The sequence below is a fragment of the Manis javanica genome, chromosome X (assembly GCF_040802235.1).
Source record: "Manis javanica isolate MJ-LG chromosome X, MJ_LKY, whole genome shotgun sequence".
Lineage (NCBI taxonomy): Eukaryota > Metazoa > Chordata > Mammalia > Pholidota > Manidae > Manis > Manis javanica.
In genome coordinates, this window is record NC_133174.1 from 105020093 (window position 1) to 105034006 (window position 13914).

A 13914-nucleotide genomic window follows, 5' to 3' on the forward strand; every position below is an offset into this window, starting at 1 on the left:
GAGGTCCGAAGCCCGGGTGCATTCGGCCCGCCGCCGGGCTAGCTAACTTTCTCTTTGCTGGACCGGGAACCTTCCTAATCCCCGAGTGACCATCACTTGGGTCCTTCCTGGCGCTTTTGCCTTTCTTGGAGAGGAGAGAACAGCCTAAAGAGCGGGATATGTAGTAGTGGTATTTATAATAATTATTATTACTATTAGCATTAGCAGCATCATGATCACCCTCATCCTCATCAATGGTGTCACTGTGGGTCAGAGGCTGTAAGGCGGCTCCCCCGGGAACTGATGAGAGTGAAGAGGTCCCGGGCTTCGGCGGATGCTGTCTCTGGCTTTAGCCTCAGCACAGTCCACTATATCACAGATTTGTATTTACGTCTTTTAAAGTAAAACCAGTGTCTCAGCCTCCGACAAAATTAGTATGTCCCGCCCGAAAAGCCAGCATGAAGCATTCCTTGTTCACGAGGATAGAGAAAGAGGACACTTGGGAATCTTTAAAGATGAGTGCTTAATTATTAAAGGGAAGACATAGGTTCTCCCTTCAGTATTTATAAATTACTATTCGCTAACAAAGCATTTCTATAGATGCGAACGTTGTGCAGTCCGTGGACTTGGCAGCGCTGTCACCGCCACCTGTGCGGCATAATACCATAGCATTCAACAGATGCTTCAAGAAAACTGAGATAGGTGTTTTCTCTGCGAAACAGAACTTGGGAGTGGACAGTATGTTCACTGCCAAATTAAATTTCAGAACCCTGCAGAGTGTCTGAATTCAGTAGGGATGCAGGGAATCCGAGGAGTCCCAACAGCCCCTACTGGAATACACCGAAAAGTTCCTTTTACAAATCGGGAAATCGAAGCAGAAACAGAAGTGACCCAGAATAAGCAATAGACCTGATTTTTATCATTGCTCCCACCTAATTCTCCATCCCTAACTTTTGGGGCTACTGAGGCAAACAGTCTCCTAACGGCCGGCCCTTCGCTTCGCTTCTGCGCTCTGTGGGGTTCGATCTTCTCAACCCCTGCACGGCCTCCCTGTAGCTTCTTCCATAGGATCACCTCTCTTCTGTCCAGTACCAAGTAGCCGGATCGCAGATTCGATCTCTTTCTTGGGTCCAGCCTTCTCAGACCAGCGGGGAGCCAGTCCCCGCTGCTCCCACCGGCGGCTCTGGGTACAGTGCCGCGGAACGTCAGCGGGCAACTGAGACCCCCTACTCACATTCCCTCTTGAAAGAAATCTGCTCTGCCCCGCTTCTCGGTGGGAGCATGCCCACTACTAAGGGTAGTCTAGGCGCCCCCGAAGCGTCTTGGCCAAGGTGGCCCCCACCGCCCTTTTCTGCGCTGCAGCAGGGACACCACAGGCACCTACCTACCCAGCGCCGGGAGCCCGTGGAAAAGGACTCTGCTTGGCGGATTGCAGCTCGGCCTCCCGTTAGTTGCCAAATGGGAGCTTTGTGGTTCACTCCGTGCCCTGCTGCCTTGACCATGTCATGGTAGCCCTCAGAGCAGCTGGACAACCAACTGGCTGTGGGTCCCAGGCTCTGTACCAGAGAAATAGGTGCAGCCCCGCCTCAAAAATCCGAAGGAGCTGCCCTCCGGATGTCTTTCTAAGCACATAGCGGGGACCTGCAGGGTCACGAAGTGAACTAAATTGTGCCCTCTTGGGGAACGAAGGCCAAGGGCTTTTCATTCTCCCTTCTCTTCATTTGGGGCTGGGGACAAGGGTGGGGAAGCGTCCTTATAACAGGGTCATGGCCTTTTGCGCACTAAACGTGCTTTCCCCTGTGAATGCTTCAGTTGCTCTTGTTGGGGAAAGAGGAAGGAGTCGGATCCCTGATCCTCGGAAGGAGTTTCAAAATTCGGTGGAACTTCCAAGATTTGAGAAGCATTTGAAATGTTCGTCTGTGTGTGTGTGTGTGTGTGTGTGTGTGCGCGCGCGCGCGCACGCGCGCGCGGGCGCGCGCTTGGAGCGGGGTGTTCTTTGGATCTTTAAAGATACATTAAGAACCCCCCCCCCAAGACTGACCCCGGATTCCCCCAGTCTCCAGGCCTCGTGAATCAAGTTAATCACAACCACCATGGGGTCTCGCGCCCGCTGCCAGCAGGCTTCTGATGCACTGAAAGACTGGTCCAAACAGGCCGGGGGCTGCGTAACGCTGAGCGCGGATTGGCCGCTCATGGCTCCGCCCCTCATCCCGCGTTTGGCCCAAGAGAGCAGTGCAGCTTCGCCAGCGCGGGGTAGGTGCTCTGGAGCTCGCCGAGGACGCTCCCTCCTCGGGTGCACCGAGATTTCCGATCTTGCCTTTGGAGCAGCTTACCAGCCTTGGCTGCTCCATCGGCCTGCCTGCCCCTTACCTGCGATTGCATATGAACTTTTCTTCACTCTTCTTGTACGCCATTGTCCGTCGGAATCGTCGAGATCTTCGTGGTGCTCGCGTGATGGCCTTCGTCCGTTTAGAGTAGTGTAGTTAGTTAGGGGCCATCGAAGAAGAAAGAAGACGCGAATAGTGCAGAGATGCTGGAGGTGGTCAGTTACTAAGCTAGAGTAAGATAGTGGAGAGAGACCAGCCAAACCTGTCCGGGGGCGCACGGTCGCCCAGAGGAGGTCGACTCGCCGGCGCTTGCAATCGCCCCGAGCTTCCTCCGTCCCTCCCTCTGCCGAGGCGCGAGATTGCGGCGCGCAGCGCAGCGCAGCGCAGCACGACTGCCGCGGGCTCCGCTGGGCGATTGCAGCCGAGTCCATTTCTCGTTTAGCTGCCGCCGCGGCGACTGCTGCCTTGTCTTCCTCCCGGACGCTTGTGGTAAGTTGGAGCCCCGGGAGGCATTGCTAGCGAGACCCTAACGGTTTAGGCGGGGGATGGGGTGGGGAGCGGGGACAGGTCCCGGATGGTTGCAGCTTGCAAGACCGCACTGGCCCGACCGGGAGGTGGGGGAGGAGGAAGAGGAGGGAGGGACTCTGAACGTGCAGGTCTCTGAGAGACTGGGGTCTCTGGGCGGAGAAAGCGGCTTAGGTTCCCCTGGAGGGGCACAGGAATATCGAAGGTTGGGAAACGGGGATTCGAGATGAAGGCTCTGGGCGGTGGCGGTGTCTTGAGAACCCGTCGCCCGGGAATTCCAGGCGGGCGTGGGGGTCTCAAGAAGTGAGGGGTTTGGATGGAGACTGAGCGTGGGTGTCTCTGGGCAAAGGTTCTAGCTGCGGAAGGTGCAAGTTAATTGGGGTACGAGCTATGTTTTTTTTAAAAAACGATTTCGGACAAGTGGCAGGGGGCTCGAGGCTTGGCACAGTGGGAGCAGACGGGTGAAAGATCCTCTGTTACGTTCTCATTGAAAGCCGACAGTAATTTTCGGAGGGTCTCAGTGAACACCGGTAACTGGGGAGATAAACACTGCGGATCTGTGTCTCGGTTTAACAGCTGTTGGCTGAATTTGAACAGCGTTGCTGATGGTCACGTAAGTTTAAGAGGAGAGTATAAGGGCATACAAAGAGCCTTTTTATTAGCTTACCCACGTCACTTGGTGACAGTTTTATTTTTTGAAAAGGATTGCGGACAATTCTCCAGGGCTGTCTCTTATTCTGGTTCCTTTACTCAGTTTAACCTGACAAGCAGTCTTAACAGCGTACGTACCTCGGAACTGATAAAACACGAGAACAGGTTGCCGTTCCTGACGCCACATAAAGTTCGTCATTGCAAAACGTGTCTCCCTGTGTCTTTTTTTTTATGCGCCGTGCCCTTTGCCTTTCGCTTCCTGTTGGGTAGTGTGCGACCTAAGATGACAAACATTGTGTGTTGTGTTCGAGACCCTTTTAAGGGACAGCGCTCCTCCACTGAAATTCACCGGGCGACATTCAGCTCTTAGAGGTTATCTAATTTGGCTGAGAATCTCTGTACCGCGCAGCTTCTTCATTAATATTTACCATCACCAGTCCCATCCAAGGAAGCCTCTGATCGCTGAGCCGCTAAGCGCACATGCCCCTCACCACATACCCTTTAGGCAGGCTAACCCAGGGAACCTCGCTTTCTGGGAAAATAGCATTGAGCTAAAACGGTTGGGGTTGGGAGTGACATTGCCTGAGCTCCCCAGTTTTGTGACCTCACACACAGTGCAGCAAAAGGACATCTGGGTTCCAGAGTTCAAATTTTGATTAAGAAGTTTATCTACATATCAGCCGTCTGACCATCAAAATATGAACACGGTAGAAACAAGGTGTTACTGTAGTTGACTACATATTTGTAGACAGATGAAAAAGGCCAACTGACATGCCCCACGGGGGGAGAAAATTATGTCTACCATGATCATTGCATTTCTTTTTGCAGTATTTAAGTCGCACTGAATATTGTTCTTTCTGAAGAGTGTAATTTCTTGAGTGTAATTGCTTTGTACCATAGTACCTTAATCTTTGGCAGTCATCTGTCACCCCCCCACACACACACACATACACACATGGGTGAGGGAATTAAATTAGTTTTTCTATATATTTAGGGAGGTGGGTTATAGTACATATAATTGTATTTTTCATTCCTTAAATATGTACTTCTGATCCTCCTGGGGAGGAAAGAAATCATTTGTTTCATCTTCACGATTTCTTTCCTACTAGCTTTTGTCATCTATGGCAGTAAGCCCAAACAACGTAAGTCCTGATATTCAGAAGGTGAAAAGGCTTGTGATTGCAATGTCAAGGTAGGATCTGGGGTGCTAAAGCCAACACTGACAGTGTTTTTCTATCTGTGTAATCTAGAGAGGGTTATTAACCCTTTCTATGCTTTCTTGAGCTGTTGTGGGTGATGGTGATAATAACATGATAGGCTTTGGTGCAGTATGAATTCATGGAAAAAGAGGTGAGAACTGACATTTTTGGGAACATACTGGTGGCCAGGAGTGGAGCCAGGAGCATTACATATATACATTAATTCACATAGTAAACCTACTTCATAGAAACCTATGAAGAGGAAGATATTATTCCCATTTTATTAGCACCATGGGATTTTTTTTCCTTCCATTTCTCAAGGTATTCCTGTAGATTAAGACAATGGAATAAGAATTATTTCTTTGTGCTTTTAAGGCTACCTGGGAAAAATGTGTTTATTTCTTTAGCAATAGAAGTAAAATCTGACCTGACCTCTCTGACAGAATGTTGGGCTAATCCATTCAGGGCTTAAGCAACATGGGCATCTCATCCACAGTGGTTTACAGATAACTGATTTCTCCTCTGGAAAATAAATTCTAAACTTATGTTAGATTTGTAGGATTATCACTACCTAAAGAATTTAATTATATAGGAATATTACTGATAAATACCTGAATTTAAATAATAATCCAAAGCCTTCATCAAACCTCAGTTATTTGACTGGTCCATTTATTTATTCCTTCAAGTACAAGTTATCTCTCTCCACCAAGGGAAACACAAAAATTGAAGCAAAATTTGAAGGAGAGTTTATGAGTAACCAATATTAAGTATCCTCAGCTATTCCTATTAAATTATTCAAGGCCCAAGACTGAAGAAGGTTGCTTGCTGAGCCCATTGGAAACTAAGTCCCAAGTTACAAAGGCTCCTGAAGCTCCAGACTATTTGGCAAAATCCTTACAGAACCTCTTACCACCTTACTTTTATAGCAGTGGGAAACCTCACAAAATGAGAATGTATAACACTTGTGTTTTAGTAGAGCATCTGGTAAAGCTTAGTGTTGTCTAGTGGAAGAAATAGTAAAATATTCTCCACTGATGGCCTAGAGAACCATGAACAAACTAGGAAAATTTGACCATAAGTTGGGACTAATAACAGATTTTATTATTGCATTATACAAATATATATCAATATAATAATAAATTAACCCATAGATTACTGTGAAACATGGATATTGAGCATTTCAAAGTTTTTAAATATTTGCACAAAGCCATATTTATTATAATTATTTGTCACTGTCACAGAATACCTATGTTATTTTATCTACAACTTGTATACTGTTGAATCTCAGAAAGAAACCACCAATAACCAACTTAATGAGTATTCCATCAGTCAACTGCTCCATCACTGCATTTCTTCACAACACTTTTAGGCTTCCTCATATACTGAGAACACTGCTGCAAAACAGCCTGGAATCTCCATTTTAGAGAAATAACATTGAAACCACCCAAGGAGTTAAGCTGCTCCATTATTTCGTCAGTCACTAGCAGATTTCATACTCATGCTCACATGCAACACCTCCTTGGCAGTCACTTCTGACATTTTAATGCCCAAATGATAGAGTGAAACAGATTTCAAATAAGATGCACATGAGCTGGAATATTCATTGTGTTTTTGTCTCCCTGTCCCCAACATCACCACTTCATTCTATCTATTATCCTTTCAGCTGTGGTTAAAATCATGCCACCTGCTGTTTACTAAGACACTTGCTTATTATAACTTTGCACTTCTGGTTGTCATTTCATAAAGTTAATCTTATTAATTAGGGTTAACCATGTTCATAGATGACCACTTACATGGTCTCATTTGAGAAGCACTAGAAAGACCTTTTGGCTCCCAAACTAGTAACCTTCATGGTTTTCCACAGCACTTGAAATTCTGTATTCAGGTATTTCCTTCTTTAATCTTAGTCATTGTGAAGGACAATATATTTTTATCAATACCTATTAATAGTTCAATGTAAATTTATTAACAGCTATCAGAAAGCTTTTAAAACTGCATTGTCCAATACAACAGCCACCAGCCACATGTGACTAATTGAACTTAAATTATTTGGAATTAAATAACATTCCAAATTCAGTCCATCAGCCTCACCAGACCACATTTCAGGTACTCAACAACCATATGTGGCTTGTGGCTATTGGCAAGTGCAGTTATCGACCATCTCGATCTCTGCAGAAAGTTCTTTTTGGACAGCAATGTACTAGAAGGTAGGGACTCTCAGCTTTTTCACTGAACATTTTGTCCACCTCGTTGCCTTAACCTAAACCTGGACTTCTCTTACTAGGATGATCTATTTCCTAACAGATCTCTCAAGTGAAGATGGATTAATTCTTATCCTGTACCTCTCCTTGCTTCAAGAATCTTATTACTCTTCCATATGTAAGGGTTTGAAGTTATGGTTGAAACTGTCCTGGCTTCTTTTCATTTAAACTCCCAACACACTAGAGTATGTCCCTTATACTTTTGTTTAAGCAATCCTTTATTGAAGCTTATACCATTCCAACATTTCTTTCTTGTCTCTGCTGTCTACACCTTCATTGAACTTTTTGGCACTTGGCTTTTTCTTACTGTCCATTATTAATCTTGCCATTTTCTGGAGACCTCAGTATCTATGAAGAGTGCCACATGACGGTCTAGCCTCATAATTCCTGGACTTCTTCTCCTCCATTGTCCTCGGTTTCGGGCCCATGGATACACCTGAAATGCATCAATTTCTAAAATTTTGAGTTCAGAAATCCTACCCTCAGATGATGACATTCAGTACTCCCCCCACTCTGCTTCCCTTGCACCTGCTCTTCAACTTCATCAAAACTTCCTGGACCCTTCCAAAGGCTTCTGATTATAATTCTTTCACTTGGCTTCACTTTATTTTCTTCCTTGTCTGACCCTCATGATAGTCACATCAAGGTTTCTCATCATCACCCAGTACACCTCCTCATTGCCCTTCCACTGCCCCCCACCTTTACCTCCACTATTTGGGGTTAGTCTATCCTACTTTCTACTCTGAATGCTGAGTATTAATGGAGAAAACTAACAAAACTGCACATTTATGGTCTCCCATCTCAACTGGGCCCTCAATACTGCTCAGCATCCTTTTACATGCCAATTTCACTTGTTAATTCCCTTTCCTATATCCCTAGACACATGTGACACACTTTTGAAACTCCTCTCAACTTCTCTATTCCACTCTCCTATCCTCTAATTTCAGCAGTCTTTCTTTCACACTGCACAGAGAAAACAGAAGCTAAGGAAGTGTGTTAAGAAAATGTCTTTATTAGCTTATCTCTTATCCTTCCTCTACCTCTAGACATTTGTTTATTCCTCCTAGCCTTACTTCTTTTGTTTTACCTCAGAAAAATAAGTACCCCTGCTCTTCTACAAAGTTAATTCCTCCATCTATGCATTCGATCCTGTTTCTTCCCTATTCTGAAGATCTCATCCATGGCATTTTCCTCTCTTTCTGCAGTATCTTACATGGTTCCTTTTTGTTCCTTGTCCTTCACATAGAAACTTCTTTAATCTTCCTTATATTGAAAAATGGATCCTTTGTAACAGTAATAATTCTTATTAATACACTTCTAGTTATTAGCATAACCATGCTTTCCTTCTGATCCCTCTTCCATTAAATATTTTCATGAGCTTATGCTGCATTCCATCCCCAACCATACTCCTCTATCAGAGTTTCTTTTGGCACATGGAAAAATTTTGAGTATACAGGTGGTCAGCAATGGCCATTTCATCTGCCCTAAATTCTTAAACATTTCTCCCATTGCTCAAGCCCAGGTGACCACAAGAACAAGATATTCTCTGGTGAATAGTAAGGGAAGTAGATTTCTGATAACAGGAGTGAAGAGATAGAGATTAGTTCAAGTCTCCTTGGAGCAGCAGGAAGGACTGAGTGTACAAGGTGATGATTGAGCCTGGGAAGCCTGAAGGTAGGCAGTGAGTGTAGCCTTCCAAAGAAAATGCAACAGCTGGATTGGGAGTGAGGAAAGGAGGGTGAGTATTTGGAGTTGACTCAGCATTGTAATGCAGGATGTGAAGGTAGGCTCAATATCAAAATTTTGGAAATGAAAATTAAACTCCACCAAAACCAAAGACAGTGTCAACTCATGTCTAGAAAAGAATAGCAATGAACAAACTGACTAGGGTTCTCTTTATCTTTGCATTTTTATAAAAAGTCACTGTGGTCTTTAAAGTTATTAGTAAATGCCTCTGAGTAAATGTCACAGGTTTAAATATTTTTGTAAGTGTATTTTAAGCTCACATATCTCATTTTATCTTGATAATCAAGACTTACCCAATACTTTCAGGTACATCTTCCTATAATCAAGGTAGGAAGATTTGCTCAAGTTAGCAAGTAATTATTCTTCAAAAGAGGTATAAAAGATGATAATAGCTTTCTTTATTGAAAATTACTATGTACTACAATGTACTACATCTTCCTAAGACATTTGTGTTCACTTATATGAGCCTCACCAATACCCCATGAGGAGGCAATACTAATATCCATAGTTTGCAGATGGAGAAACTGAAGCACCACAAAGCAGTTAAATAGTCTGCTCCAATTAATTGACTACCACCAAGCTTAAAACCAGGGAGTTTTGATTCCAGAGAACATGCTGTGAAGCAGTAAACTCTACTGCCTTTGTTTAGGAATTAGCTAATTTTTCTTTCATACTGTAGCCACTAGTCCTTGGACAGAACAGATTTGCATGTGAGCCTGAGGATATTATTATTGACAGTGTTCATTAATCATTAATATGAAGTTTGGCAAGGTAGTAAGATAGGCATACAGTACTTCATCTGGAGATTCAGCTACCAACAAGTAGAGCAAATGAGGAAGTACTGTTAATGCTGAGGGGCCGAGGGACAGGAAGCCTGAGTGCAGCTCAGGGGAATTACAGAGATCATTTAAAGAGGGCAATGAAATCAGATAAATAATGCTATTATATACAGAGGATGACTGGAAAGGGTCAGGTGTCACTAGAGTGAGTTGGACACGTGTGTGGTTTGTCCTGTATGTGACACCACAACAAAAGCCATTCAAATTTCATCATCTATATAATAGTTGCCTACTTGGAATTCAAATAGGAAAGTCAAAGTCCTGGAGGTCTGAGACTGGAGTGACAGAAGGGTCATTAAATCATGTATCAGGGAGGTTTGACCTGTTGTCTGGACCCATTTGCCATTTATTACCTTTTCACACTGGCATTAATAGAATTAATTTGATAACTATGACTTGGAAAACAGGTATTGTAAAAAGCAATTGTCAGTTTTTTAGTTTACTGATCTGAGCCCAGGTAGAAAGATACCATCAGAATACAGTAATTAAACTAAACTTAATGCAAGGTTCAAAGAAAGTATTTACAAACATCCTGCATGCTTAAAGGTTTTTTTAGAAGTTACTTTAAGACAAAAATGAAAACAGAAACCAAACCAACTACTTCCATTTTAAGGACCCAAACCTGACTTGTGATTCAACAATAATTTATTACTAGAAATATTGGAGTAAGATTGGAGAAGTCCAGTCTTGTACTATGAGCTCCCCCTATTTAAATGCTACCTGGTCGTCAAGGTCTGCTTCAAGCCCCACCTCTTGCAGAAAACGTTTGCTGACCAGCCCACATATATGTCAAACCTCTTGTCCATAGTAGGTAATCAACGTATCTTGATTATGTGTTACCTTATATATATGCTATTTCTATCTCTATCACCTGTCTATCCATAACTATCCTTCTAGAAATGTATTTTCTATATATCTATCTATACCTATCTATTTATCCTTCTAGGAATATATGCTCCAATGGTTAATTTAAAAGTGGAAAAGATAAAGAAAAAACTAAAATAGACTTTTTAGCACAGCTGCACAATAAATAGCATTTAAGAGCTCAAGGCATCTAACATAATAACAGATTTCTCTGAAACGGTTTCAGGTACTCTCTCTGAACATATTGTAGAACAATTAAGAAATTATAAATTTTCTTAAACTCGTTTAGCTAAAGCTTAGCCCTGCCATATACAGTTTTATTTTTCCATATCACAGTGTAATATACCATATTATATATATGTAGGCAATAGAATGGGGAGTCTCTCTCAAATATATATATGGCCCATTTTGTTGGCCACATACTTATCTGGTGAAGATATGATCAATGGTTAGGACTAGTTCCACATTCTGGCTATAGAATTCTCTTGTTATTTAGCTTTTATTTAGTAACTGCAAAGTCTACACTCATTTTGTGGTATGCATTGATAGTTCAGAGTGAAGCACAACTTTTTCTTTAAAAATAGTTCCCAAATACCTTTGTAGCAAATGAATTTGTAAACAGGAGCTTTATTGCCTCAGCTTCATAATTTGATAGGAAATCAGAGGTGCTATTAATGGATTGCTTGTAGTGATAAAATCATGTATCTTTTAGGTTTTTTTGTTTTAGATTAGAGAAACAGTTAAAGTTAATTTAATGGCTTTGTGGCTATAGGTAGATTTTTCTAGCAATTTTTTTTTTTTTTGGTTAGTTACTGACTCCTAAAGGGCTAACAGGTCCATATTTTATATTTTATATTATTAAATGTAATGTCAGTCTAAAATAGATTCAGAGAGAAGTCAATGGCTCTTTCTTAGTGGAAGTAAAACAAGAAGGATCTGGTGTCTTTCTAGCAATTTTATTTTAAACCAAGCTGGTTTCTCAATAGACTCATTTCTCTATTCCTTTCCTCTTGCCTCTCTCCCTATCTAAAAAATCACTATACAAATGGAAAAGAACTTAGGATGTATGGTAGAATTATAAGGCCCCAAACTACTCACTTATATAATGACTCTTCCTACCCTATGGAAAATACCTTTTATTAGAATAGTTACTTCTTTTTTAAAAACTATTTTTGTTGTGGTTAAATACACATAACATAAAATTGACCATCTTAACTATTTTTAAGTATACAGTTCAATAGTGTCAAATGCATTCACATTGTGTGCAACCATCACCAATACCCATCTCCAAAACTCTTTTCATCTTGTTAAACTGAAACTCTGTACCCGTTAAACAATAATTCCCATTCTCCTCTCCCTCAGCCCCTTGCAACCACCATTCTACTTTCTGTCTATACCATGGCTCTTGCTCTCCAAAAATCTTAAGTTGGCAAGCCCAGATTCATTAGTTTGATGGCTCATTACGCTCCTCTCATTGGATAACCATCTACCACATCTTTTCCTGCTTCCACTGCCAAACCTCAAGCCAATTATCTGAAATTTTGGTAAAGTTTACAAAATTCACTATCCATGTTCATCTACAAATTAGTCACCTATAATATGAAGGTGAATAAAAAGCCTGTAGAGAATTACAGAATTTCAACAAGTATTTGTTGAAAGCCTACTGTGTATTCAACACAATGTTGGAGAGGTGATAGCACATATTAAACAATGCTTCCCTAAAGAAGCTGAGATCTTATTAGACAGAAAAGGCAATTCCAAATAATAATACCATTCTGCACTTTATGGGACAGACAACATTGATTTCTTCCTTCCCTACTCTCCCATTCAGGGAGGAAAGGAATGAAGGAAGGAAAAATGGACCAATCACTTGCTCTACTTGAGCCTCAGTAACTACAACTATAAAATCAGAGACTTGTACTAGTTGATCTTTCTATATGGATTCTTCAAACCTCTTTGTTACAAACAAGAATATAGAAACCACCGGAGGTTATATGACTTACATCCTTAAGGTTACAAATCTAAAGACACAAATTATATGAATATGTAAAGTGGGGAAATGAATATGGAAAGGAGTCTCACAGATTTTATCACTGAAATGAAAATAGAATTTACAAGTTAGAAACATTGAGAACCTTAGAAGATAATACATTGCTATAAAGGAATTTGATATATTTTTTACCTTAAGTTTTGTATTTTCTTTGGGTAAATACCATTTTCAGAAGAGCAGCCAAATTTGTCCATATCCACAGTAGATATTCTGTCTCTTGATTCAAAGTGAAGCAATAAGGTCAAATAAAAGTACATTTATTTCTGTAATATAATACAGAATTCATTTATGACAGCACTCACTGTTAGAAATTTTTAAATACCCCTCCTCCCTAATTTCTTTACTTTCATATGATAATTAAAGTAATGCTTATTCTTTCTGCCATGGAGTCATTCTTGAATCACCTTTCTCCATCTACTCCCAATTAAATCCATCAATATAGCTTCAGAATTGTTGGTACAAAATGCTGTACAAATGTGCCCCTTTTCTCATTCCATGATTATAGATAGAATCTTAGGGTCAGTGCTTTAAAGCTTACTTCAGACAACTTCCCAATCCCATATTTGAACTCTGCATATCTTCCACATCCACCACAGTGGCAGAAAATAATGCTCCCCAACTCTTGGGCAGAGCATATGAATGGTTAATGGCAACCAGATGCCAAAGTAGCTGTCAAATGCCAAGATGAAATGGACTACGAGGTGGGCCATGTAGTGATGAACTCCAGGTAATGGGTGACATTGGGAAATAACTGTGAACAGTCTCATGCTTAATTCAGAGAAAGATGCACTGTTTTATTATGGTGGGGTCTGGGGAGAAGACAAAGGGTATCATGCAGACTGTAAAGCCAAGAAACAATGCTTAAAATTCAAGTGTGTTATTATTTTGCATGTGTAGTGAAAAAGACTACTGGCCATATAAAAAGAATCATCTAGACTGACACCCACATACATAAGAATACTAGAATTTGAATTTCAAATTTGAAAGAAAATAGACATTTATTGTTTGTACCACTTCTGTGGCACTTAGCACAATGTATTGCATTTTGTTGTTATTTGTTTTTTTAGGTTTCAGGATCTGCTATGTGCCAGGTACAGTGTTTAAGGTTTTATATGCATCATCTTTCTTTTTAATTTGAGTTTTATCTTTACTATGGGATTATGAATTCACAGAGGACAAAAATATATATTATTCATGTTTATACATCCACCCCACCACCTTCTGCATGCATCATTATACATTGTGGCTTCTTTCAATATAGAGTTGCTGAATAATTAATATATAAAAGCACACGACACTGTGGGAAAAGTTTTATAGTGCAAATTTGAGTTAAACGACCTGGGTTCTAGTCTTTTATGAGCTATGTCCTCACCTGTTCAAAAAGTAAATCAGACTGGATGGCTACTAGGACCATTTCAAATGCTGCAATCTTTTGAAAATTGCAACAGTTTTCTAGTTCTGAAAATTCACTTC

At 41.3% G+C, this 13914-nt stretch overlaps 1 protein-coding gene across 1 annotated transcript in view; it reads left to right on the forward strand.

Moving 5' to 3' along the window:
* The first annotated feature begins 2231 nt into the window (after window positions 1–2231).
* The window catches only part of HTR2C (5-hydroxytryptamine receptor 2C), a 412057-nt gene continuing 400374 nt past the window's right edge, over window positions 2232–13914 (forward strand). Inside the window, exon 1 of the mRNA XM_037016967.2 lies at window positions 2232–2795. The gene's annotated coding sequence lies outside the window, so the exon portion shown is untranslated. The remainder of the gene's footprint in view (window positions 2796–13914) is intronic.